The sequence below is a fragment of the Rana temporaria genome, chromosome 11, assembly GCF_905171775.1.
Source record: "Rana temporaria chromosome 11, aRanTem1.1, whole genome shotgun sequence".
Taxonomy (NCBI): domain Eukaryota; kingdom Metazoa; phylum Chordata; class Amphibia; order Anura; family Ranidae; genus Rana; species Rana temporaria.
In genome coordinates this window covers 1,783,770-1,808,256 of record NC_053499.1, presented here as the reverse complement: position 1 = coordinate 1,808,256, position 24,487 = coordinate 1,783,770, and the positions used below count along the sequence as shown (strand labels likewise).

The following is a 24,487-nucleotide window of genomic DNA, read 5'->3' as shown; positions in this document are numbered from 1 at the left end:
GGGCAGCATAAAACCAAATGACACCCCTTCCCTGTACCGCATTATACCCAACCTTTCCTGCATCAGACCCACGTCTGCCTGGCACCTGATAGGCGGGGCGTCCCATCACACCCCCTGTCGTTTCAGCTAATCAGGTGACAGGTAGCAGCAGAACCGAGCACCTGATTGGCTGAGAGGCGGTTCAGCGTTAGGAAAGCGAATATTCATTCACAACGCTGAGTGAGTTGCGAGCGCCCCCAGCATGGCGCCTGCTCTTCACCTTCCAAAAAATACCCCGCCGCTGTAATTCAGGCGCCCGAAAAGGTGTCGGCGCTCGAAAAGGGGGCGGCAGTGGCGACCACAGATAGTTTCATGCGATGCATGAATCTATCCATGGTGATAGAGGGGTGGCAGGAGAGAGGGGGCGGCGCCCTTTATGGACGCACCGCCACTGCCCCCCGCCTCCAAATGGGCATCAACCCATCAAGGAATTCTGATATTTGCATAACTCCTCCCACTGCTTGCATCAGGGCTGAGGGCTCCTAAGAGAGGAGTACTGAGGCCGGGGGCTGGGCCCCTCCCACCAGCCATGATCTGCCTGCATTGTATAGAGAAGCACAGTGATAATTGGGTAAAGTAATGAAAATAGAAAGATTTTATTTAAAAAATGTAATTATCGTGTTGATGAGGGGGGGGGGGGGGGGGGAACCAGGGAAGGCAAAACATAAGCAGAATAAACTTCAGCTTTAAGCCCCCCCTCCCCCCCTCTTCTCCATCTGAACTTTATCTCTTTTTCCATTGTCTCCATTTGCAGAATTTTCTTTAGAAATTCCTCCCGGAAGGTTCTCAGCCAAACCGCTCTCCTTGCCAGATTTTTATCCCCCCCCCCCCCCCGGTGGATCCGGGGTTCGTGGTGCCCTGATTTTGCCCCGTGGCACGTCTGGACCTCCAAGGTGGCAATTTTCCCAGTCCTGCCCCCCCTCTTCCCTCTTCTTTCCTGGCGGTTTGGGTTTAGTGTTTCACATTCATCTCGGCTTGTCCCCACTTCCTGTCTTTTGCAACTTTTTTTTTTTTTTTCTCCTCGGTTTCCAAAAAAATTAGTTTCAGGCAGAGAGGAGAAAGAGAGGAGCGAGCCGGAGGGAGACGGCGATCGGCGGGCGATCGGCGGAGAGAACGGTGAGGAGACATTTAACTCCTAATGCAAAAAAAGTGAAAATTTGTTTCCAGTTTTCTGAAATGATTTGTAACTTTGTAACGGCGAGTTGTAGAAGGATCGATCCTCCGGGATCGGGATGTGGGGGGATCGCTGGGACTGGGGGGGGCAGCTGCATTGATTATCGGGGGGGGGTTATAAAGCAGCGAATCTGACATTCACCAAACATTCACCACAGGTGAATCTTCCTGGCGCATGTGTTTTTAAAAAGGTGATAGGGTGATCGCGTGATGGGCGATCGTGTGATGGGCGATCGCGTGATGGGCGATCGCGTGATGGGCGATCGTGTGATGGGCGATCGCGTGATGGGCGATCGTGTGATGGGCGATCGCGTGATGGGCGATCGCGTTAAGGGCGATCGCGTGATGAGCGATCGCGTGATGGCCGATCGCGTGATGGGCGATCGTGTGATGGGCGATCGTGTTAAGGGCGATCGCGTGATGGGCGATCGCGTGATGGGCGATCGTGTGATGGGCGATCGTGTGATGGGCGATCGTGTTAAGGGCGATCGTGAGATGGGCGATCGTGTTAAGGGCGATCGCGTGATGGGCGATCGTGTGATGGGCGATCGTGTGATGGGCGATCGTGTTAAGGGCGATCGTGAGATGGGCGATCGTGTTAAGGGCGATCGTGTGATGGGCGATCGTGTGATGGGCGATCGTGTGATGGGCGATCGCGTGATGGGCGATCGCGTGATGGCCGATCGCGTGATGGGCGATCGCGTTAAGGGCGATCGCGTTAAGGGCGATCGTGTGATGGGCGATCGCGTGATGGGCGATCGCGTGAAGGGCGATCGCGTGATGGGCGATCGCGTGATGGGCGATCGCGTGATGGGCGATCGTGTGATGGGCGATCATTTGATGGGCGATCGTTTGATGGGCGATCGTGTGATGGCTGATCGCGTGAAGGGCGATCGTGTGATGGGCGATCGTGTGATGGGCGATCACGTGATGGGCGATCATTTGATGGGCGATCGCGTGATGGGCGATTATTTGATGGGCGATTATTTGATGGGCGATCGCGTGATGGGCGATTATTTGATGGGCGATCGCGTGATGGGCAATCGCGTGATGGGCGATCTTTGATGGGCGATCTTTGATGGGCGATCGCGTGATGGGCGATCGTGTGAAGGGCGATCGTTTGAAGGGCGATCGTGTGAATGGCGATCGTGTGAAGGGCGATCGTGTGATGGGCGATCGTGTGATGGGCGATCGTTTGATGGGCGATCGTGTGATGGCTGATCGCGTGAAGGGCGATCGTGTGATGGGCGATCGTGTGATGGGCGATCACGTGATGGGCGATCATTTGATGGGCGATCGCGTGATGGGCGATTATTTGATGGGCGATTATTTGATGGGCGATCGCGTGATGGGCGATTATTTGATGGGCGATCGCGTGATGGGCAATCGCGTGATGGGCGATCTTTGATGGGCGATCTTTGATGGGCGATCGCGTGATGGGCGATCGTGTGAAGGGCGATCGTTTGAAGGGCGATCGTGTGAATGGCGATCGTGTGAAGGGCGATCGTGTGAATGGCGATCGTGTGAAGGGCGATCGTGTGATGGGCGATCGTGTGATGGGCGATTGTGTGAAGGGCAATCGTGTGATGGGCGATTATTTGATGGGCGATTATTTGATGGGCGATCGTATGATGGCCGATCATGTGATGGGCGATCGTGTGATGGGCGATCTTTGATGGGCGAACTTTGATGGGCGATCGTGTGAAGGGATCGATCCTCCGGGATCGGGATGTGGGGGGATCGCTGGCACGGGGGGGCAGCTGCGTTGATTATCGGGGGGGGGGGGGGGTTATAAAGCAGCGAACCTGACATTCACCAAACATTCACCTTAGGTGAATCTTCCTGGCGCATGTGCTTTCAAAAAGGTGATCGCGTGATGGGCGATCGTGTGATGGGCGATCGTGTGAAGGGCGATCGTGTGATGGGCGATCATTTGATGGGCGATTATTTGATGGGCGATCGTGTGATGGCTGATCGTGTGATGGCCGATCGTGTGATGGCCGATCGTGTGATGGCCGATCGTGTGATGGCCGATCGTGTGATGGCCGATCGTGTGATGGCCGATCGTGTGATGGCCGATCGTGTGATGGCCGATCGTGTGATGGCTGATCGTGTGTGATGACCGATCGTGTGATGAGCGATTGTGTGATTGGGGATCGGATGCAGCAATCTGCGACCTTCCATCGAGAATTCCGCACATTTCCCGGACCCCAAAGACAAATTTTCAGCACCCAGCGAGGAGCGTCCGATCTCTGATTGGGTGCCGGGCTGCTCGTTGTGTGTACTGCCGATCGTTTGTTTGTTTGTACAGGAAATAAGGAGGAATGTATCTAATGCTGGGACTGTCTGCTGATTGCTGAGACCCAACAGATGGAAATCTCAAGGATGAGAAGAAGAAATTCACTTTGTATTTCATAATAAGATCTGGGATCAGGGCGGGTGGAGAATTAAAACTTTTTTTGTTGTTGTTTTAGGTGGAGTGTAGGAGGATTAAAACCCCCGCCAGGTTTTTATTGCTTGGGAAAAGTGGTTCAATGATGCTGAAACGCTAAAGCTTTTTTATATATTTATTTTATATCATTTTTTTACTATTTTATACATTTATTTTAAATATTTATTTTTAATTTTACATGTTTATTTTATAGATTTATTGATTATTTCATTGTTGTCATCCAATAGTATGGTGGTGGTGTATTTTTTTATTTTATAGGTTTATTTTCACATTATTGCTATCATCCAAATGTATGCCAGTGGTGTCAATTACATTCAATATATCTATTTATCATTTTAGATATTTATTTTATAGATTTATTTATTATTTTATTGTTCTCATTCAGAAGTTATTTATTATATTATTGTTGTCATCCAATAGTGTGGTGTATTTTAGATTTTATAGATTTTTTTTTATAGATTTATTTGTTATTTTACATTATTGGTGCCATCCAAAAGTATAGCAGTGGTGTAAATTATATTCAATATATTTCTTTATTATTTTCTAGATTTATTTATTATTGTATTGTTATCATTCAAAAGTATGGTGAGTGGTGTACTTTATAATCAATATATTCATTGATTATTTTATTGTTGTCATCCCATAGTGTGGTGGTGGTGTATTTAAATGTTATAGATTTATTTGTTATTTTACATTATTGTTACCGTCCAAAAGTATGGCAGTGGTGCAAATTATATTCGATATATTTATTTATTATTTTAGATATTTATTTTATAGATGTATTTATTATTTTATTGTTATCATTCAATAGTATGGTGAGTGGTGTACTTTATAATCAATATATTTATTTATTATTTTATTTTTGGTGTATTTTAGAATTTTTTTTATTTTATATATTTGTTTTCTAATGCATTATTTTATATATATATAATTTCTTAAATGTTACATATTTATTTCATATTATTGTTATTATTTAATAGTATGCGGGTGGTGTAATTATATTCTTATACATTTATTTTATATATTTGCTTATTTATTTTTTTATATTCTTTTTTTTTTTTTACATTGTATCCTTCACCCGGTCCGGTCTGTATACATTGTATTCTTCATCTGGTCCGGTCTGTATACATTGTATTCTTCATCCGATCCGGTCTGTATACATTGTATTCTTCACCTGGTCCGGTCTGTATACATTGTATTCTTCATCAGGTCCAGTCTGTATACATTGTATTCTTCACCCGGTCCGGTCTGTATACATTGTATTCTTCACCTGGTCCGGTCTGTATACATTGTATTCTTCACCTGGTCCGGTCTGTATACATTGTATTCTTCATCCGGTCCGGTCTGTATACATTGTATTCTTCATCCAGTCTGTATACATTGTATTCTTCATCCGGTCTGTATACATTGTATTCTTCACCTGGTCCGGTCTGTATACATTGTATTCTTCATCCAGTCTGTATACATTGTATTCTTCATCCGGTCTGTATACATTGTATCCTTCACCCGGTCCGGTCTGTATACATTGTATTCTTCATCAGGTCCAGTCTGTATACATTGTATTCTTCATCAGGTCCAGTCTGTATACATTGTATTCTTCATCCGGTCCAGTCTGTATACATTGTATTCTTCATCCAGTCTGTATACATTGTATTCTTCATCCGGTCTGTATACATTGTATTCTTCACCTGGTCCGGTCTGTATACATTGTATTCTTCATCCGGTCCGGTCTGTATACATTGTATTCTTCATCCGGTCCAGTCTGTATACATTGTATTCTTCATCCAGTCTGTATACATTGTATTCTTCATCCAGTCTGTATACATTGTATTCTTCATCCGGTCTGTATACATTGTATTCTTCACCTGGTCCGGTCTGTATACATTGTATTCTTCATCCGGTCCGGTCTGTATACATTGTATTCTTCATCCGGTCCAGTCTGTATACATTGTATTCTTCATCCAGTCTGTATACATTGTATTCTTCATCCGGTCTGTATACATTGTATTCTTCACCTGGTCCGGTCTGTATACATTGTATTCTTCATCCGGTCCAGTCTGTATACATTGTATTCTTCATCCAGTCTGTATACATTGTATTCTTCATCCGGTCCGGTCTGTATACATTGTATCCTTCACCCGGTCCGGTCTGTATACATTGTATTCTTCATCCGGTCCGGTCTGTATACATTGTATCCTTCACCCGGTCCGGTCTGTATACATTGTATTCTTCACCTGGTCCGGTCTGTATACATTGTATTCTTCATCCAGTCCAGTCTGTATACATTGTATTCTTCACCTGGTCCGGTCTGTATACATTGTATCCTTCATCCGGTCCGGTCTGTATACATTGTATCCTTCATCCAGTCTGTATACATTGTATCCTTCACCCGATCCGGTCTGTATACATTGTATTCTTCACCTGGTCCGGTCTGTATACATTGTATTCTTCATCCAGTCCAGTCTGTATACATTGTATTCTTCACCTGGTCCGGTCTGTATACATTGTATCCTTCATCCGGTCCGGTCTGTATACATTGTATCCTTCATCCAGTCTGTATACATTGTATCCTTCACCCGATCCGGTCTGTATACATTGTATTCTTCACCTGGTCCGGTCTGTATACATTGTATTCTTCATCCGGTCCGGTCTGTATACATTGTATTCTTCATCCGGTCCAGTCTGTATACATTGTATTCTTCATCCAGTCTGTATACATTGTATTCTTCATCCGGTCTGTATACATTGTATTCTTCATCCGGTCCGGTCTGTATACATTGTATCCTTCACCCGGTCCGGTCTGTATACATTGTATTCTTCATCAGGTCCAGTCTGTATACATTGTATTCTTCACCTGGTCCGGTCTGTATACATTGTATCCTTCACCCGGTCCGGTCTGTATACATTGTATCCTTCATCAGGTCCAGTCTGTATACATTGTATTCTTCATCCGGTCCGGTCTGTATACATTGTATCCTTCACCCGGTTCGGTCTGTATACATTGTATCCTTCATCCGGTCCGGTCTGTATACATTGTATTCTTCATCCAGTCTGTATACATTGTATTCTTCATCCGGTCTGTATACATTGTATCCTTCACCCGGTCCGGTCTGTATACATTGTATTCTTCATCAGGTCCAGTCTGTATACATTGTATTCTTCATCAGGTCCAGTCTGTATACATTGTATTCTTCATCCGGTCCAGTCTGTATACATTGTATTCTTCATCCAGTCTGTATACATTGTATTCTTCATCCGGTCTGTATACATTGTATTCTTCACCTGGTCCGGTCTGTATACATTGTATTCTTCATCCGGTCCGGTCTGTATACATTGTATTCTTCATCCGGTCCAGTCTGTATACATTGTATTCTTCATCCAGTCTGTATACATTGTATTCTTCATCCGGTCTGTATACATTGTATTCTTCATCCGGTCCGGTCTGTATACATTGTATCCTTCACCCGGTCCGGTCTGTATACATTGTATTCTTCATCCGGTCCGGTCTGTATACATTGTATCCTTCACCCGGTCCGGTCTGTATACATTGTATTCTTCACCTGGTCCGGTCTGTATACATTGTATTCTTCATCCAGTCCAGTCTGTATACATTGTATTCTTCACCTGGTCCGGTCTGTATACATTGTATCCTTCATCCGGTCCGGTCTGTATACATTGTATCCTTCATCCAGTCTGTATACATTGTATCCTTCACCCGATCCGGTCTGTATACATTGTATTCTTCACCTGGTCCGGTCTGTATACATTGTATTCTTCATCCAGTCCAGTCTGTATACATTGTATTCTTCACCTGGTCCGGTCTGTATACATTGTATCCTTCATCCGGTCCGGTCTGTATACATTGTATCCTTCATCCAGTCTGTATACATTGTATCCTTCACCCGATCCGGTCTGTATACATTGTATTCTTCACCTGGTCCGGTCTGTATACATTGTATTCTTCATCCGGTCCGGTCTGTATACATTGTATTCTTCATCCGGTCCAGTCTGTATACATTGTATTCTTCATCCAGTCTGTATACATTGTATTCTTCATCCGGTCTGTATACATTGTATTCTTCATCCGGTCCGGTCTGTATACATTGTATCCTTCACCCGGTCCGGTCTGTATACATTGTATTCTTCATCAGGTCCAGTCTGTATACATTGTATTCTTCACCTGGTCCGGTCTGTATACATTGTATCCTTCACCCGGTCCGGTCTGTATACATTGTATCCTTCATCAGGTCCAGTCTGTATACATTGTATTCTTCATCCGGTCCGGTCTGTATACATTGTATCCTTCACCCGGTTCGGTCTGTATACATTGTATCCTTCATCCGGTCCGGTCTGTATACATTGTATCCTTCATCCAGTCTGTATACATTGTATCCTTCACCCGATCCGGTCTGTATACATTGTATTCTTCATCAGGTCCAGTCTGTATACATTGTATTCTTCATCCGGTCCGGTCTGTATACATTGTATCCTTCACCCGGTTCGGTCTGTATACATTGTATTCTTCATCAGGTCCAGTCTGTATACATTGTATTCTTCATCCAGTCCAGTCTGTATACATTGTATTCTTCACCTGGTCCGGTCTGTATACATTGTATCCTTCATCCGGTCCGGTCTGTATACATTGTATCCTTCATCCAGTCTGTATACATTGTATTCTTCATCTGGTCCGGTCTGTATACATTGTATTCTTCATCCGGTCCGGTCTGTATACATTGTATTCTTTATCCGGTCCGGTCTGTATACATTATATTCTTCGTCCGGTCTGTATACATTGTATTCTTCATCCGGTCCGGTCTGTATACATTGTATCCTTTATCCGGTCCGGTCTGTATACATTGTATTCTTCATCCGGTCCGGTCTGTATACATTATATTCTTCATCCGGTCCGGTCTGTATACATTGTATTCTTCATCCGGTCCGGTCTGTATACATTGTATTCTTCATCCAGTCTGTATACATTGTATTCTTCATCCGGTCCGGTCTGTATACATTGTATTCTTCATCCGGTCCGGTCTGTACATAAGGACGGCTTTCCTGAACAATGATGGTGTTCCTGTACTTTGTCACATGTCAGGAGTTTATTCATGAAAAGGTTATAAATCAGTGACAGGTCCTCTTCATCATCGGACACTCTGGGCTGTTGTCTGGTTTGTGACCAGCAGATGTGATGTGGGGGAAGGAAAGGAAATGGAAGGTAAGATAGTATAATAATAATAAGATGAACATACAACAACATTTATCAGGACACTCTTTACAACACTTCACATCAAAACTGCACATATATACACATGACAGGAAAAAGGAAGGGGAAAGGGGAAATGAAAAGAAAGAGGTGAGGAAGGCAGAAGGAAAAGGCAAAGGAAAGAAAAGAGGAAAGGAAAAAAGAAACGATAGGAAAGAGGTAATGAAAAATAAGAGAAAGGAAAGGAAATCAAAAGAAGAGGAGAGAAAAGAAAACGAATGGAGAAAGGAAAAGAGAGAGGAAAGGAAAGGAAAAATAAGAGAAAGCGATGGAGAAAGGAAAGAAAAAAAGAAAGGAAAGGGGAAAAGAAAAGGAAAGTTAAAGCGGAGGTTCACCCTGAGGCCCGGTACTCACGACCAAACATGTATGGTGAAAGCGGTCCGTCGGACCGTTTTCACCGTACATGCCTGCCAGAGGGCTTCTGTACGATGGTTGTACACACCATCGTACAGAAGTCCGCGCGTAAACAATACGCGGGGCGTGTCCGCGTCGTCGCCGCGACGATGACGCGGCGACGTGGGCGGGCCTGCCATTTAAAGGCTTCCACGCATGCGTGGAAGTCATTCGACGCATGCGAGGGACGGCGGGCGCTCGGACATGTACGGTAGGTCTGTACTGACGACCATACATGTCCGAGCGGGCAGGATTCCAGCGGACGGTTTTAAAACACGTCCAGGAATATTTGTCCGCTGGGAAAAGGCCCGGCAGGCAAATGTTTGCTGGAATTCGGCCCGCTCGCGCCCACACACGACCGAACATGTATGCTGAAACTGGCCCGCGGACCAGTTTCAGCATACATGTTTGCTCGTGTGTACGGGGCCCTAGAGAGCATTTTTTCCCCCTAGATTCCTGCTCGTTTTGTCTAGGGGAATCGGCTATTTGTTTTAAAATATGATCCGTACTTACCGTTTACGAGATGCATCCTCTCCCTCGCTTCCGGGTATGGGCTGCGGGAATGGGCGTTCCTATTTTGATTGACAGTCTTCCGAGAGGCTTCCGACGGTCGCATCCATCGCGTCACGATTTTCCGAAAGAAGCCGAACGTCGGTGCGCAGGCGCAGTATAGAGCCGCACCGACGTTCGGCTTCTTTCGGCTACGAGTGACGCGATGGATGCGACCGTCGGAAGACTGTCAATCAAGAAGAAACGCCCGCTCCCGAAGACCCATACCCGGAAGCGACGGAAGAAGATGCATCTCGTAAACGGTAAGTACGGATCATATTTTAATACAAATAGCCGATTCCCCTAGACCGAACGAGCAGGAAGCTAAGGGGAAAAGGGGAAAAATGTAATAAATGGGTGAACTCCCGCTTTAAGGAGCAAGGAAAACAAAAGAGAGGAAAGAAAAGAGGAAAGACAGGAAAGGAAAATTAAGAGCAAAGGAAAGAGGAAAGGAAAGGGGAGAGGAGAGAAAATGAGAGGAAAGGCAATGAGAAAGGAAAAGAAAAGAGAGGAAAAGAAAGAAAACTAAAGAGGAAAGGAAAGGACAGAGGAAATGAAAAGAAAAAGGAAAGGAAAAATAAGAGAAAGCGATAGAGAAAGGAAAGAAAAAAAGAAAGGAAAGGGGAAAAGAAAAGGAAAGTTAAGGAGCAAGGAAAACAAAAGAGAGGAAAGGACAGAGGACAGAAAAAGAAAAGAAAATAGGAAAGAGGAAAGGAAAAGAAAGAGGAAAGAAAAGGAAAGAGGAAAGAAAAGAGGAAAGACAGGAAAGGAAAATTAAGAGCAAAGGAAAGGGGAAAGGTGAGGAGAGAAAATGAGAGGAAAGGCAATGAGAGAGGAAAAGAAAGAAAACTAAAGAGGAAAGGAAAGGACAGAGGAAATGAAAAGAAAGAGGAGAGGAAAGTAAAGGAAAGAGATAAGGAAAAAGAAAGTGGAAAGGAAAGAGGAGAGGAGAGAAAATAGAGGAAAGGAAAGAAGAGGAAAGCAGAAAGGAAAGGAAATAAAAGAGGAAAGGTAAAAGTAAAAAAAAATAATAATAAAAAATAAAAAAAAAAGTAAAATGTATGATTTATTTATAATGGATGAAGTAATGAAATCCGTGTCTGGTGATTAGGGAGGAAATGTTGGCGTGTCGGATGCCCCCGGGGTCGGAACTCTTCGCAGAACTTCGTCAGAACTTGTCTATTTATTGCCCAACAATCATTTCCTGGTTCTCATATAAAGAGATCTCATTAGAGGAGCCACACCCAGAATTCAGTGACGGGACTTTTATTTCAAGGCCAGAAAGATAAACATTATATTCATTTTACCAATAATCCATATATCAATAATAATCCATATATCAATAATAATCCATATATCAATAATAATCCATATATCAATAATCCATGTAACATCTACATGACATGCAGTGTTCAGATTGATTGTAGAGGTATTGCCAATAGCAGAGCAGTCAGGTGACCCCACATTTCGGGGTACGCCATCCCCCTGAGGAAGCCCTTAGGAGTCATTAGCGCTCTATGTAATAGAGCCCTGTCATCTCTTATTTCTATTACATGAGATCTCTCCATAAAGAGGACCTGTCATCTCTTATTTCTATTACATGAGATCTCCATAAAGAGGACCTGTCATCTCTTATTTCTATTACATGAGATCTCCATAAAGAGGACCTGTCATCTCTTATTTCTATTACATGAGATCTCCATAAAGAGGACCTGTCATCTCTTATTTCTATTACATGAGATCTCTCCATAAAGAGGACCTGTCATCTCTTATTTCTATTACATGAGATCTCTCCATAAAGAGGACCTGTCATCTCTTATTCCTATTACATGAGATCTCCCCATAAAGAGGACCTGTCATCTCTTATTTCTATTACATGAGATCTCCATAAAGAGGACCTGTCATCTCTTATTTCTATTACATGATCTCCATAAAGAGGACCTGTCATCTCTTATTTCTATTACATGAGATCTCTCCATAAAGAGGACCTGTCATCTCTTATTTCTATTACATGATCTCCATAAAGAGGACCTGTCACCTCTTATTTCTATTACATGAGATCTCTCCATAAAGAGGACCTGTCATCTCTTATTTCTATTACATGAGATCTCTCCATAAAGAGGACCTGTCATCTCTTATTTCTATTACATGAGATCTCTCCATAAAGAGGATCTGTCATCTCTTATTTCTATTACATGAGATCTCCATAAAGAGGACCTGTCACCTCTTATTTCTATTACATGAGATCTCCATAAAGAGGACCTGACATCTCTTATTTCTATTACATGAGATCTCCATAAAGAGGACCTGTCACCTCTTATTTCTATTACATGAGATCTCCATAAAGAGGACCTGTCATCTCTTATTTCTATTACATGAGATCTCTCCATAAAGAGGACCTGTCATCTCTTATTTCTATTACATGAGATCTCCATAAAGAGGACCTGTCATCTCTTATTTCTATTACACAAGATCTCTCCATAAAGAGGACCTGTCACCTCTTATTTCTATTACATGAGATCTCCCCATAAAGAGGACCTGTCACCTCTTATTTCTATTACATGAGATCTCTCCATATATATATATACATAATGTTTGGGGTTCTAAGTCATTTTCTAGCAAAAAAATACTGATTTAAACTTGTAAACAAAAAGTTCCAGAAAAAGTCTGGCGCATTTACCAACATGGGGGGAAGGGCGGTGTTTCAGCTTCGGAATGATAAGACGGTAGGAATCCCACGTCTGTTCTCTCCGGGGTCCCGTCTTATCGGAGGCCTCCTTACAACGGGATGGAAAACTCTTTGCTGGGGACATTTTTGGAATTGTGTTCTCGGAACTCTCTGCGTCTGTAATGGGTCTCTGAACGCTCGGGGTGAGGGGGTGAGCGCAGCACTTACCCCACGCCGGGCCCTTCCATCTTCTGACAGCTCTGAGCACTTCTCATCTTTCTCCTGACAGGAGGAAGTCCCCTGAACTCCATAAACTTAACAGCCGGGGAAAAGGCACATTTTTTATTTAAGAAGCAGATGAGAGTGTTGGGGGATGAGGGGAGGGGGTGCTGATGGGGGGTCAAGGTTTAGGATTGAGGGTCTGATGTGTTTTTGAAATCAGATCTGAAGTTACTGGACACTTAAGTCCAAAAGCACAACAGATCCTCAATCAGTCCTTAGATTGAAATCTGATATGTTTTTGGGTTGAGTGTCCGGTGTGTCCTTAGATTGAGGATCTGGTGTGTCCTTAGATTGAGGATCCGGTGTGTCCTTAGATTGAGGATCTGATGTGTCCTTAGATTGAGGATCTGGTGAGTCCTTAGATTGAGGATCCGGTGTGTCCTTAGATTGAGGATCTGATGTGTCCTTAGATTGAGGATCTGATGAGTCCTTAGATTGGGGATCCGGTGTGTCCTTAGATTGAGGATCTTGTGTGTCCTTAGATTGAGGATCCGGTGTGTCCTTAGATTGAGGATCTGATGTGTCCTTAGATTGAGGATCTGATGAGTCCTTAGATTGGGGATCCGGTGTGTCCTTAGATTGAGGATCTTGTGTGTCCTTAGATTGAGGATCCGGTGTGTCCTTAGATTGAGGATCCGGTGTGTCCTTAGATTGAGGATCTGGTGTGTCCTTAGATTGAGGATCTGGTGTGTCCTTAGATTGAGGGTCCGGTGTGTCCTTAGATTGAGGATCTTGTGTGTGCTTAGATTGAGGATCCTGTGTGTCCTTAGATTGAGGATCCTGTGTGTCCTTAGATTGAGAATCCGGTGTGTCCTTAGATTGAAGATCTGGTGTGTCCTTAGATTGAGGATCTGGTGTGTCCTTAGATTGAGAATCCGGTGTGTCCTTAGATTGAGGATCTTGTGTGTGCTTAGATTGAGGATCCGGTGTGTCCTTAGATTGAGGATCCGGTGTGTCCTTAGATTGAGGATCCGGTGTGTCCTTAGATTGAAGATCTGGTGAGTCCTTAGATTGAGGATCCTGTGTGTCCTTAGATTGAGGATCCTGTGTGTCCTTAGATTGAGGATCCTGTGTGTCCTTAGATTGAGGATCTGGTGTGTTTTTGGTTTGAGGATCCGGTGTGTCATTAGATTGAGGATCTTGTGTGTCCTTAGATTGAGGATCCGGTGTGTCCTTAGATTGAGGGTCCGGTGTGTCCTTAGATTGAGGATCCGGTGTGTCCTTAGATTGAGAATCCGGTGTGTCCTTAGATTGAGGATCTTGTGTGTGCTTAGATTGAGGATCCGGTGTGTCCTTAGATTGAGGATCCGGTGTGTCCTTAGATTGATGGTCCGGTGTGTCCTTAGATTGAGGTTCTGGTGTGTCCTTAGATTGAGGATCTGGTGTGTCCTTAGATTGAGGATCCGGTGTGTCCTTAGATTGAGGATCCGGTGTGTCCTTAGATTGAGGATCTGGTGTGTCCTTAGATTGAGAATCCGGTGTGTCCTTAGATTGAGGATCTGGTGTGTGCTTAGATTGAGGATCCGGTGTGTCCTTAGATTGAGGATCTGGTGTGCCCTTAGATTGAGGATCCGGTGTGCCCTTAGATTGAGGATCCGGTGTGCCCTTAGATTGAGGATCTGGTGTGTCCTTAGATTGAGGATCCGGTGTGTCCTTAGATTGAGGATCCGGTGTGTCCTTAGATTGAGGATCCGGTGTGCCCTTAGATTGAGGATCCGGTGTGCCCTTAGATTGAGGATCCGGTGTGCCCTTAGATTGAGGATCTGATGTGTCCTTAGATTGAGGATCCGGTGAGTCCTTAGATTGAGGATCCGGTGTGTCCTTAGATTGAGGATCCGGTGTGTCCTTAGATTGAGGATCTGGTGTGTCCTTAGATTGAGGATCCGGTGTGTCCTTAGATTGAGAATCCGGTGTGTCCTTAGATTGAGGATCCGGTGTGTGCTTAGATTGAGGATCCGGTGTGTCCTTAGATTGAGGATCCATCCGGTGTGCCCTTAGATTGAGGATCCGGTGTGTCCTTAGATTGAGGATCCGGTGTGTCCTTAGATTGAGGATCCATCCGGTGTGCCCTTAGATTGAGGATCCGGTGTGTCCTTAGATTGAGGATCCGGTGTGTCCTTAGATTGAGGATCCATCCGGTGTGCCCTTAGATTGAGGATCCGGTGTGTCCTTAGATTGAGGATCCGGTGTGTCCTTAGATTGAGGATCCGGTGTGTCCTTAGATTGAGGATCTGGTGTGTCCTTAGATTGAGGATCTGATGAGTCCTTAGATTGGGGATCCGGTGTGTCCTTAGATTGAGGCTCCGGTGTGTCCTTAGATTGAGGATCTGGTGTGTCCTTAGATTGAGGATCTGGTGTGTCCTTAGATTGAGGATCTGGTGTGTCCTTAGATTGAGGATCCGGTGTGTCCTTAGATTGAGGATCCGGTGTGTCCTTAGATTGAGGATCTTGTGTGTCCTTAGATTGATGGTCCGGTGTGTCCTTAGATTGAGGATCCGGTGTGTCCTTAGATTGAGGATCCGGTGTGTCCTTAGATTGAGGATCCGGTGTGTCCTTAGATTGAGGATCTGGTGTGTCCTTAGATTGAGGATCTGGTGTGTCCTTAGATTGAGGATCTGGTGTGTCCTTAGATTGAGGATCCGGTGTGTCCTTAGATTGAGGATCTGGTGTGTCCTTAGATTGAGGATCTGGTGAGTCCTTAGATTGAGGATCCGGTGTGTCCTTAGATTGAGGATCTGGTGTGTCCTTAGATTGAGGATCTGGTGTGTCCTTAGATTGAGGATCCGGTGTGTCCTTAGATTGAGGATCCGGTGTGTCCTTAGATTGAGGATCCGGTGTGTCCTTAGATTGAGGATCCGGTGTGTCCTTAGATTGAGGATCCGGTGTGTCCTTAGATTGAGAATCCGGTGTGTCCTTAGATTGAGAATCCGGTGTGTCCTTAGATTGAGGATCCGGTGTGTGCTTAGATTGAGGATCTGGTGTGTCCTTAGATTGAGGATCCATCCGGTGTGCCCTTAGATTGAGGATCCGGTGTGTCCTTAGATTGAGGATCCGGTGTGTCCTTAGATTGAGGATCCATCCGGTGTGCCCTTAGATTGAGGATCCGGTGTGTCCTTAGATTGAGGATCCGGTGTGTCCTTAGATTGAGGATCCATCCGGTGTGCCCTTAGATTGAGGATCCGGTGTGTCCTTAGATTGAGGATCCGGTGTGTCCTTAGATTGAGGATCCGGTGTGTCCTTAGATTGAGGATCTGGTGTGTCCTTAGATTGAGGATCTGATGAGTCCTTAGATTGGGGATCCGGTGTGTCCTTAGATTGAGGCTCCGGTGTGTCCTTAGATTGAGGATCTGGTGTGTCCTTAGATTGAGGATCTGGTGTGTCCTTAGATTGAGGATCTGGTGTGTCCTTAGATTGAGGATCCGGTGTGTCCTTAGATTGAGGATCCGGTGTGTCCTTAGATTGAGGATCTTGTGTGTCCTTAGATTGATGGTCCGGTGTGTCCTTAGATTGAGGATCCGGTGTGTCCTTAGATTGAGGATCCGGTGTGTCCTTAGATTGAGGATCCGGTGTGTCCTTAGATTGAGGATCTGGTGTGCCCTTAGATTGAGGATCTGGTGTGTCCTTAGATTGAGGATCTGGTGTGTCCTTAGATTGAGGATCCGGTGTGTCCTTAGATTGAGGATCTGGTGTGTCCTTAGATTGAGGATCTGGTGAGTCCTTAGATTGAGGATCCGGTGTGTCCTTAGATTGAGGATCTGGTGTGTCCTTAGATTGAGGATCTGGTGTGTCCTTAGATTGAGGATCCGGTGTGTCCTTAGATTGAGGATCCGGTGTGTCCTTAGATTGAGGATCCGGTGTGTCCTTAGATTGAGGATCCGGTGTGTCCTTAGATTGAGGATCCGGTGTGTCCTTAGATTGAGAATCCGGTGTGTCCTTAGATTGAGAATCCGGTGTGTCCTTAGATTGAGGATCCGGTGTGTCCTTAGATTGAAGAAGAGAATGGAGAGACTTTCCGATCCTCCCACCATCACCAGGCATGTACGTGCCTCTCCACCCATGGCTGGTCCTGCCAGCTCTTTTAAAGAAATGCGGCCCACCGGGCAAATGCCTGGTCTGCCCTATGGCCGGGAAAAAAGACTCCTGCATGCATCCGCGGGAGTGATGTTATCGCGGCTCTGGCCACTCACAGCGCCGGAGCCGCGAACCCGGAAAACACCATCCCCGCCGTGAAACATGGTGGTGGCAGCATCATGTGGTGGGGATGCTTTTCTTCAGCAGGGACAGGGAAGCTGGTCAGAGTTGATGGGAAGATGGATGGAGACAAATGCAGGACAGTCTTAGAAGTCGGAAAAAGACTTGAGACCGGGGCGGAGTTCTCCTTTAAGTGCGATGTCTGAGGACGCAGATTGAAGGCGAGGGACTTGCGCAATTCCTCGGCGTATCTGTGTGGGGGTCCCTGTGGGCGGTCACCATGACAACGGGACATACAAACAAGGGACTCTCTGTATACAGACGGCAGCGTTGGGGCCCTGAGATGATGGGGCGGCCCCCCCCCCCCGGCGTTTCCTGCCCGCCGTGACATGTTGTTTATAGACGGCAAATACAATACAAATATTCCAATATAAACGTCCGCTGGACCCCTCCCCCTCCTCTTATCTTATATGGGGGGGTGGGGGAGGGGGGACATGGAGCATCCCTGTGATCAGCCGCAGCCAAGACCTGTACAGTGTTCTTCTCTGTGACCCCCCCCCCCCCCCGACAATTCATTATTCTCATTCTCTCTCCAGAAGGACAGCACCATCTTTGTTCAGGCATCATCCGGGGTCACCATCTATTTCCTGGCCTGAGATGACACAGCCGAGGGGAGACTGACTCCTCCTCCTTCTACAAAGTTACAATGTACAGTCTGATCACTGGGGGAGGGGAGACTGAGGGTGGGTAGGAGGCGGATTGTCCGGTGAATGTCGGTGGGTAGGAGGCGGATTGTCCAGTGAATGTCGGTGGGTTGGAGGCGGACTGTCCGGTGAATGTCGGTGGGTAGGAGGCGGATTGTCCAGTGAATGTCGGTGGGTAGGAGGCGGATTGTCCAGTGAATGTCGGTGGGTAGGAGGCGGACTGTCCGGTGAATGTCGGTGGGTAGGAGGCGGATTGTCCGGTGAATGTCGGTGGGTAGGAGGCGGATTGTCCGGTGAATGTCGGTGGGTAGGAGGCGGATTGTCCGGTGAATGTCGGTGGGTAGGAGGCGGATTGTCCGGTGAATGTCGGTGGGAAGGAGGCGGATTGTCCGGTGAATGTCGGTGGGTAGGAGGAGGATTGTCTGGTGAATGTCGGTGGGTAGGAGGCGGATTGTCCGGTGAATGTCGGTGGGAAGGAGGCGGATTGTCCGGTGAATGTCGGTGGGTTGGAGGCGGATTGTCCGGTGAATGTCGGTGGGTTGGAGGCGGATTGTCCGGTGAATGTCGGTGGGTTGGAGGCGGATTGTCCGGTGAATGTCGGTGGGTTGGAGGCGGATTGTCCGGTGAATGTCGGTGGGTAGGAGGAGGACTGTCCGGTGAATGTCGGTGGGTTGGATGCGGATTGTCGGGTGAATGTTGGTGGGTAGGAGGCGGATTGTCCGGTGAATGTCGGTGGTAGGATGTGGATTGTTGGGTGAATGTCGGTGGGTTGGAGGCGGATTGTCCAGTGAATGTCGGTGGGTTGGAGGCCGACTGTCCGGTGAATGTCGGTGGGTAGGAGGCGGATTGTCCGGTGAATGTCGGTGGGTAGGAGGAGGACTGTCCGGTGAATGTCGGTGGGTAGGAGGCGGATTGTCCGGTGAATGTCGGTGGGTAGGAGGAGGACTGTCCGGTGAATGTCGGTGGTAGGATGTGGATTGTTGGGTGAATGTCGGTGGGTAGGAGGCGGACTGTCCGGTGAATGTCGGTGGGTAGGAGGCGGACTGTCCGGTGAATGTCGGTGGGTTGGAGGCGGATTGTCCAGTGAATGTCGGTGGGTAGGAGGCGGACTGTCCGGTGAATGTCGGTGGGTAGGAGGCGGATTGTCCGGTGAATGTTGGTGGGTTGGAGGCGGACTGTCCGGTGAATGTCGGTGGGTTGGAGGAGGATTGTCCGGTGAATGTCGGTGGGTAGGAGGCGGATTGTCCGGTGAATGTCGGTGGGAAGGAGGCGGATTGTCTGGTGAATGTCGGTGGGTAGGAGGCGGATTGTCCGGTGAATGTCAGTGGGTTGGAGGCGGATTGTCCGGTGAATGTCGGTGGGTTGGAGGCGGATTGTCCGGTGAATGTCGGTGGGTTGGAGGCGGATTGTCCGGTGAATGTCGGTGGGTTGGAGGCGGATTGTCCGGTGAATGTCGGTGGGTTGGAGGCGGATTGTCCGGTGAATGTCGGTGGGTAGGATGTGGATTGTTGGGTGAATGTCGGTGGGTTGGAGGCGGATTGTCCAGTGAATGTCGGTGGGTAGGAGGCGGACTGTCCGGTGAATGTCGGTGGGTAGGAGGCGGATTGTCCGGTGAATGTCGGTGGGTAGGAGGAGGACTGTCCGGTGAATGTCGGTGGGTAGGAGGCGGATTGTCCGGTGAATGTCGGTGGGTAGGAGGAGGATTGTCTGGTGAATGTCGGTGGGTAGGAGGGGGATTGTCCGGTGAATGTCGGTGGGTAGGAGGAGGATTGTCCGGTGAATGTCGGTGGGAAGGAGGCGGATTGTCTGGTGAATGTCGGTGGGTAGGAGGCGGATTGTCCGGTGAATGTCGGTGGGTAGGAGGAGGATTGTCCGGTGAATGTCGGTGGGTAGGAGGCGGATTGTCCGGTGAATGTTGGTGGGTAGGAGGAGGATTGTCCGGTGAATGTCGGTGGGTTGGAGGCGGATTGTCCGGTGAATGTCGGTGGGTTGGAGGCGGACTGTCCGGTGAATGTCAGTGGGTTGGAGGCGGACTGTCCGGTGAATGTCGGTGGGTTGGAGGCGGACTGTCCAGTGAATGTCAGTGGCTTGGAGGCGGACTGTCCGGTGAATGTCGGTGGGTTGGAGGCGGATTGTCCGGTGAATGTCGGTGGGTAGGAGGCGGATTGTCTGGTGAATGTCGGTGGGTAGGAGGCGGATTGTCTGGTGAATGTCGGTGGGTAGGAGGCGGATTGTCTGGTGAATGTTGGTGGGTAGGAGGCGGATTGTCTGGTGAATGTTGGTGGGTAGGAGGCGGATTGTCTGGTGAATGTCGGTGGGTTAGAGGTGGATTGTCTGGTGAATGTAGGTGGGTAGGAGGCGGATTGTCTGGTGAATGTTGGTGGGTAGGAGGCGGATTGTCTGGTGAATGTTGGTGGGTAGGAGGCGGATTGTCCGGTGAATGTTGGTGGGTAGGAGGCGGATTGTCTGGTGAATGTCGGTGGGTAGGAGTTGGAATGTCCGGTGAATGTCGGTGGGTAGGAAGCGGATTGTCCGGTGAATGTTGGTGGGTAGGAGGCGGATTGTCTGGTGAATGTCGGTGGGTTGGAGGCGGATTGTCTGGTGAATGTTGGTGGGTAGGAGGAGGATTGTCCGGTGAATGTCGGTGGGTAGGAGGAGGATTGTCCGGTGAATGTCGGTGGGTAGGAGGCGGATTGTCCGGTGAATGTCGGTGGGTAGGAGGAGGATTGTCTGGTGAATGTTGGTGGGTAGGAGGAGGATTGTCCGGTGAATGTCGGTGGGTAGGAGGAGTATTGTCCGGTGAATGTCGGTGGGTAGGAGGCGGATTGTCCGGTGAATGTTGGTGGGTTGGAGGCGGATTGTCTGGTGAATGTTGGTGGGTAGGAGGCGGATTGTTCGGTGAATGTCGGTGGGTTGGAGGCGGATTGTCTGGTGAATGTCGGTGGGTAGGAGGCGGATTGTCCGGTGAATGTCGGTGGGTTGGAGATGGACTGTCCGGTGAATGTCGGTGGGTTGGAGGTAGACTGTCCGGTGAATGTCGGTGGGTTGGAGGCGGACTGTCCGGTGAATGTCGGTGGGTTGGAGGGGGATTGTCCGGTGAATGTCGGTGGGTTGGAGGCGGATTGTCCGGTGAGTGTCGGTGGGTTGGAGGGGGACTGTCCGGTGAATGTCGGTGGGTTGGAGGCGGACTGTCTGGTGAATGTCGGTGGGTTGGAGGCGGATTGTTTGGTGAATGTTGGTGGGTAGGAGGAGGATTGTCCGGTGAATGTCGGTGGGTTGGAGGCGGACTGTCCGGTGAATGTCGGTGGGTTGGAGGCGGACTGTCCGGTGAATGTCGGTGGGTTGGAGGCGGACTGTCCGGTGAATGTCGGTGGGTTGGAGGCGGACTGTCCGGTGAATGTCGGTGGGTTGGAGGCGGATTGTCCGGTGAATGTCGGTGGGTAGGAGGGGGATTGTCCGGTGAATGTTGGTGGGTTGGAGGCGGATTGTCCGGTGAATGTCGGTGGGTTGGAGGGGGACTGTCCGGTGAATGTCGGTGGGTAGGAGGCGGACTGTCCGGTGAATGTCGGTGGGTTGGAGGCGGATTGTTTGGTGAATGTTGGTGGGTAGGAGGAGGATTGTCCGGTGAATGTCGGTGGGTTGGAGGCGGACTGTCCGGTGAATGTCGGTGGGTTGGAGGCGGACTGTCCGGTGAATGTCGGTGGGTTGGAGGCAGATTGTCCGGTGAATGTCGGCGGGTTGGAGGTGGATTGTCCGGTGAATGTCAGTGGGTAGGAGGCGGATTGTCCGGTGAATGTCGGTGGGTAGGAGGCGGATTGTCCGGTGAATGTCGGTGGGTAGGAGGCGGATTGTCCGGTGAATGTCGGTGGAGGATTGTCCGGTGAATGTCGGTGGGTAGGAGGAGGATTGTCCGGTGAATGTCGGTGGGTTGGAGGAGGATTGTCCGGTGAATGTCGGTGGGTAGGAGGCGGATTGTCTGGTGAATGTCGGTGGGTAGGAGGAGGATTTTCCGGTGAATGTCGGTGGGTAGGAGGAGGATTGTCCGGTGAATGTTGGTGGGTTGGAGGCGGACTGTCCGGTGAATGTCGGTGGGTAGGAGGCGGACTGTCCGGTGAATGTCGGTGGGTTGGAGGCGGATTGTCTGGTGAATGTCGGTGGGTTGGAGGCGGATTGTCCGGTGAATGTCGGTGGGTTGGAGGAGGATTGTCCGGTGAATGTCGGTGGGTAGGAGGCGGATTATCTGGTGAATGTCGGTGGGTAGGAGGAGGATTGTCCGGTGAATGTCGGTGGGTTGGAGGCGGACTGTCCGGTGAAAGTCAGTGGGTAGGAGGCGGACTGTCCGGTGAATGTCGGTGGGTTGGAGGCGGATTGTCTGGTGAATGTCGGTGGGTAGGAGGCGGATTGTCTGGTGAATGTCAGTGGGTAGGAGGAGGATTGTCCGATGAATGTCGGTGGGTTGGAGGCGGATTGTCCGGTGAATGTCGGTGGGTAGGAGGCGGATTGTCCGGTGAATGTCGGTGGGTTGGAGGCGGATTGTCCGGTGAATGTCGGTGGGTTGGAGGCGGATTGTCCGGTGAATGTCGGTGGGTTGGAGGCGGATTGTCCGGTGAATGTCGGTGGGTTGGAGGCGGATTGTCCGGTGAATGTCGGTGGGTAGGAGGAGGATTGTCCGGTGAATGTCGGTGGGTAGGAGGAGGATTGTCCGGTGAATGTCGGTGGGTAGGAGGCGGATTGTCCGGTGAATGTCGGTGGGTTGGAGGCGGATTGTCCGGTGAATGTCGGTGGGTTGGAGGCGGATTGTCCGGTGAATGTCGGTGGGTTGGAGGCGGATTGTCCGGTGAATGTCGGTGGGTTGGAGGCGGATTGTCCGGTGAATGTCGGTGGGTAGGAGGAGGATTGTCCGGTGAATGTCGGTGGGTAGGAGGAGGATTGTCCGGTGAATGTCGGTGGGTAGGAGGCGGATTGTCCGGTGAATGTCGGTGGGTTGGAGGCGGATTGTCCGGTGAATGTCGGTGGGTAGGAGGAGGATTGTCCGGTGAATGTCGGTGGGTAGGAGGAGGATTGTCCGGTGAATGTCGGTGGGTAGGAGGCGGATTGTCCGGTGAATGTCGGTGGGTTGGAGGCGGATTGTCCGGTGAATGTCGGTGGGTTGGAGGCGGATTGTCCGGTGAATGTCGGTGGGTTGGAGGCGGATTGTCCGGTGAATGTCGGTGGGTTGGAGGCGGGTTGTCCGGTGAATGTCGGTGGGTAGGAGGAGGATTGTCCGGTGAATGTCGGTGGGTAGGAGGAGGACTGTCCGGTGAATGTCGGTGGGTTGGAGGCGGGTTGTCCGGTGAATGTCGGTGGGTAGGAGGAGGATTGTCCGGTGAATGTCGGTGGGTAGGAGGAGGATTGTCCGGTGAATGTCGGTGGGTAGGAGGCGGATTGTCCGGTGAATGTCGGTGAATCTCTGGTTCCGAGTTCAGATGATACAATTGAATACGATCGATCTGGTTGGTCACATTGTACAGATCGGACATTCCGTGGAGAGCAGACAGTCTGAAGGTCTCGGCGGGGGAGGTGTAGCGGCGGGGGGAGGTGTAGCGGCGGGGGAGGTGTAGCGGCGGGGGGAGGTGTAACGCTCACTGATGACCTCGGATCCTCTTATCACACCAAGGCCACCAACTCTGGCGCACCAACACAGACGGCGTGCGGGGGGCGTACGTCCCTCCATGTTCAGAATCCTAAAGGGAATCCTCCCCCTGGACTGCACACTGTGAGCTTCTCATAATGTGTATTAGAATCACATGTGGAAGTCTGCAAAAGGAAACACCCACTCCTTTTACCCTCCCCCCCAGTGATCAGACTGTACATTGTAACTTTATAGAAGGAGGAGGAGTCATTTCCTCAGTCTCCCCTCCCCCCCAGTGAGGGTGCCATACATCGCGTCCTGAATGTTCTCAGGCTTTATCCTCGGCAGATCGAATATTACTCATTGAAACAGACTGGTGTGGATGAGAGAAGTACCGCAGTATGGCCACTAGAGGGCGCCAGCAAGCAATCTTTTCTTGTATCTTTTCATGTGACACTTTGTGTCATTTCTTCAGTGTTGTCACATGAAAAGATACAAGAAAAGATTTACACACATGTGACTGGGGGGTGTACTTACTTTTGTCAGATTCTGTGTGTATATAATGTCTGTTTGTCTGGAATCCAGCTTTCCTTTTCTCTCTTTTTCCTGGAATTCCTCCTCAGTCCCCAGGGGGTGTCGGGGGGTCAGGGGGGGGGGGAGGGGTGATGACCTCCTCCGTGTTCAGGGTCACATTGGATGGGTGACCTGGACGGGCCCCTGCTCTCTCCCCCCCCCCCCCCCCCCCAGGGAGTATGGAGTATGGAATTTTTTTAGTTGGGTACACACGGTGTTCCATCCATCGCCTCACATTACCAGCCGCCATTCCCGTCCTGCTCCAACCTGACCGTCCCTGGGACATGGGGGGGGGGGGGGGTGCAGTGTGACCGCACATCTTCTGTAATCATTTCCACTTTTTTTAATGCAAGCCGTATATGTTTCTAAATGTTACCTGGCGTCGTTGGCGCCATCTGGTGTCCACAATGTGTTGTTTTTCGGATTGAGTTATTTTCAGAAAAAATACCACATTATGGCCACTAGATGGCGCTCATAGGAAATAAACATAATGGGCCAGATTCACGTAGCGCAGCGGATCTATAGATCCGCTCGATCTACGTGAATTAAGATCCGCTCCCGCAAGTTTAGGAGGCAAGTGGCTAATTCA

The 24,487-nt window shown here is 48.8% G+C and overlaps 1 protein-coding gene across 1 annotated transcript in view; it reads left to right on the top strand.

Annotated features, from left to right (window-relative positions):
* Positions 1-1,108: 1,108 nt before the first annotated feature.
* DENND2B (DENN domain containing 2B) overlaps positions 1,109-24,487 on the top strand; it is a 170,014-nt gene continuing 146,635 nt past the window's right edge. Inside the window, exon 1 of the mRNA XM_040327872.1 lies at positions 1,109-1,155. The gene's annotated coding sequence lies outside the window, so the exon portion shown is untranslated. The remainder of the gene's footprint in view (positions 1,156-24,487) is intronic.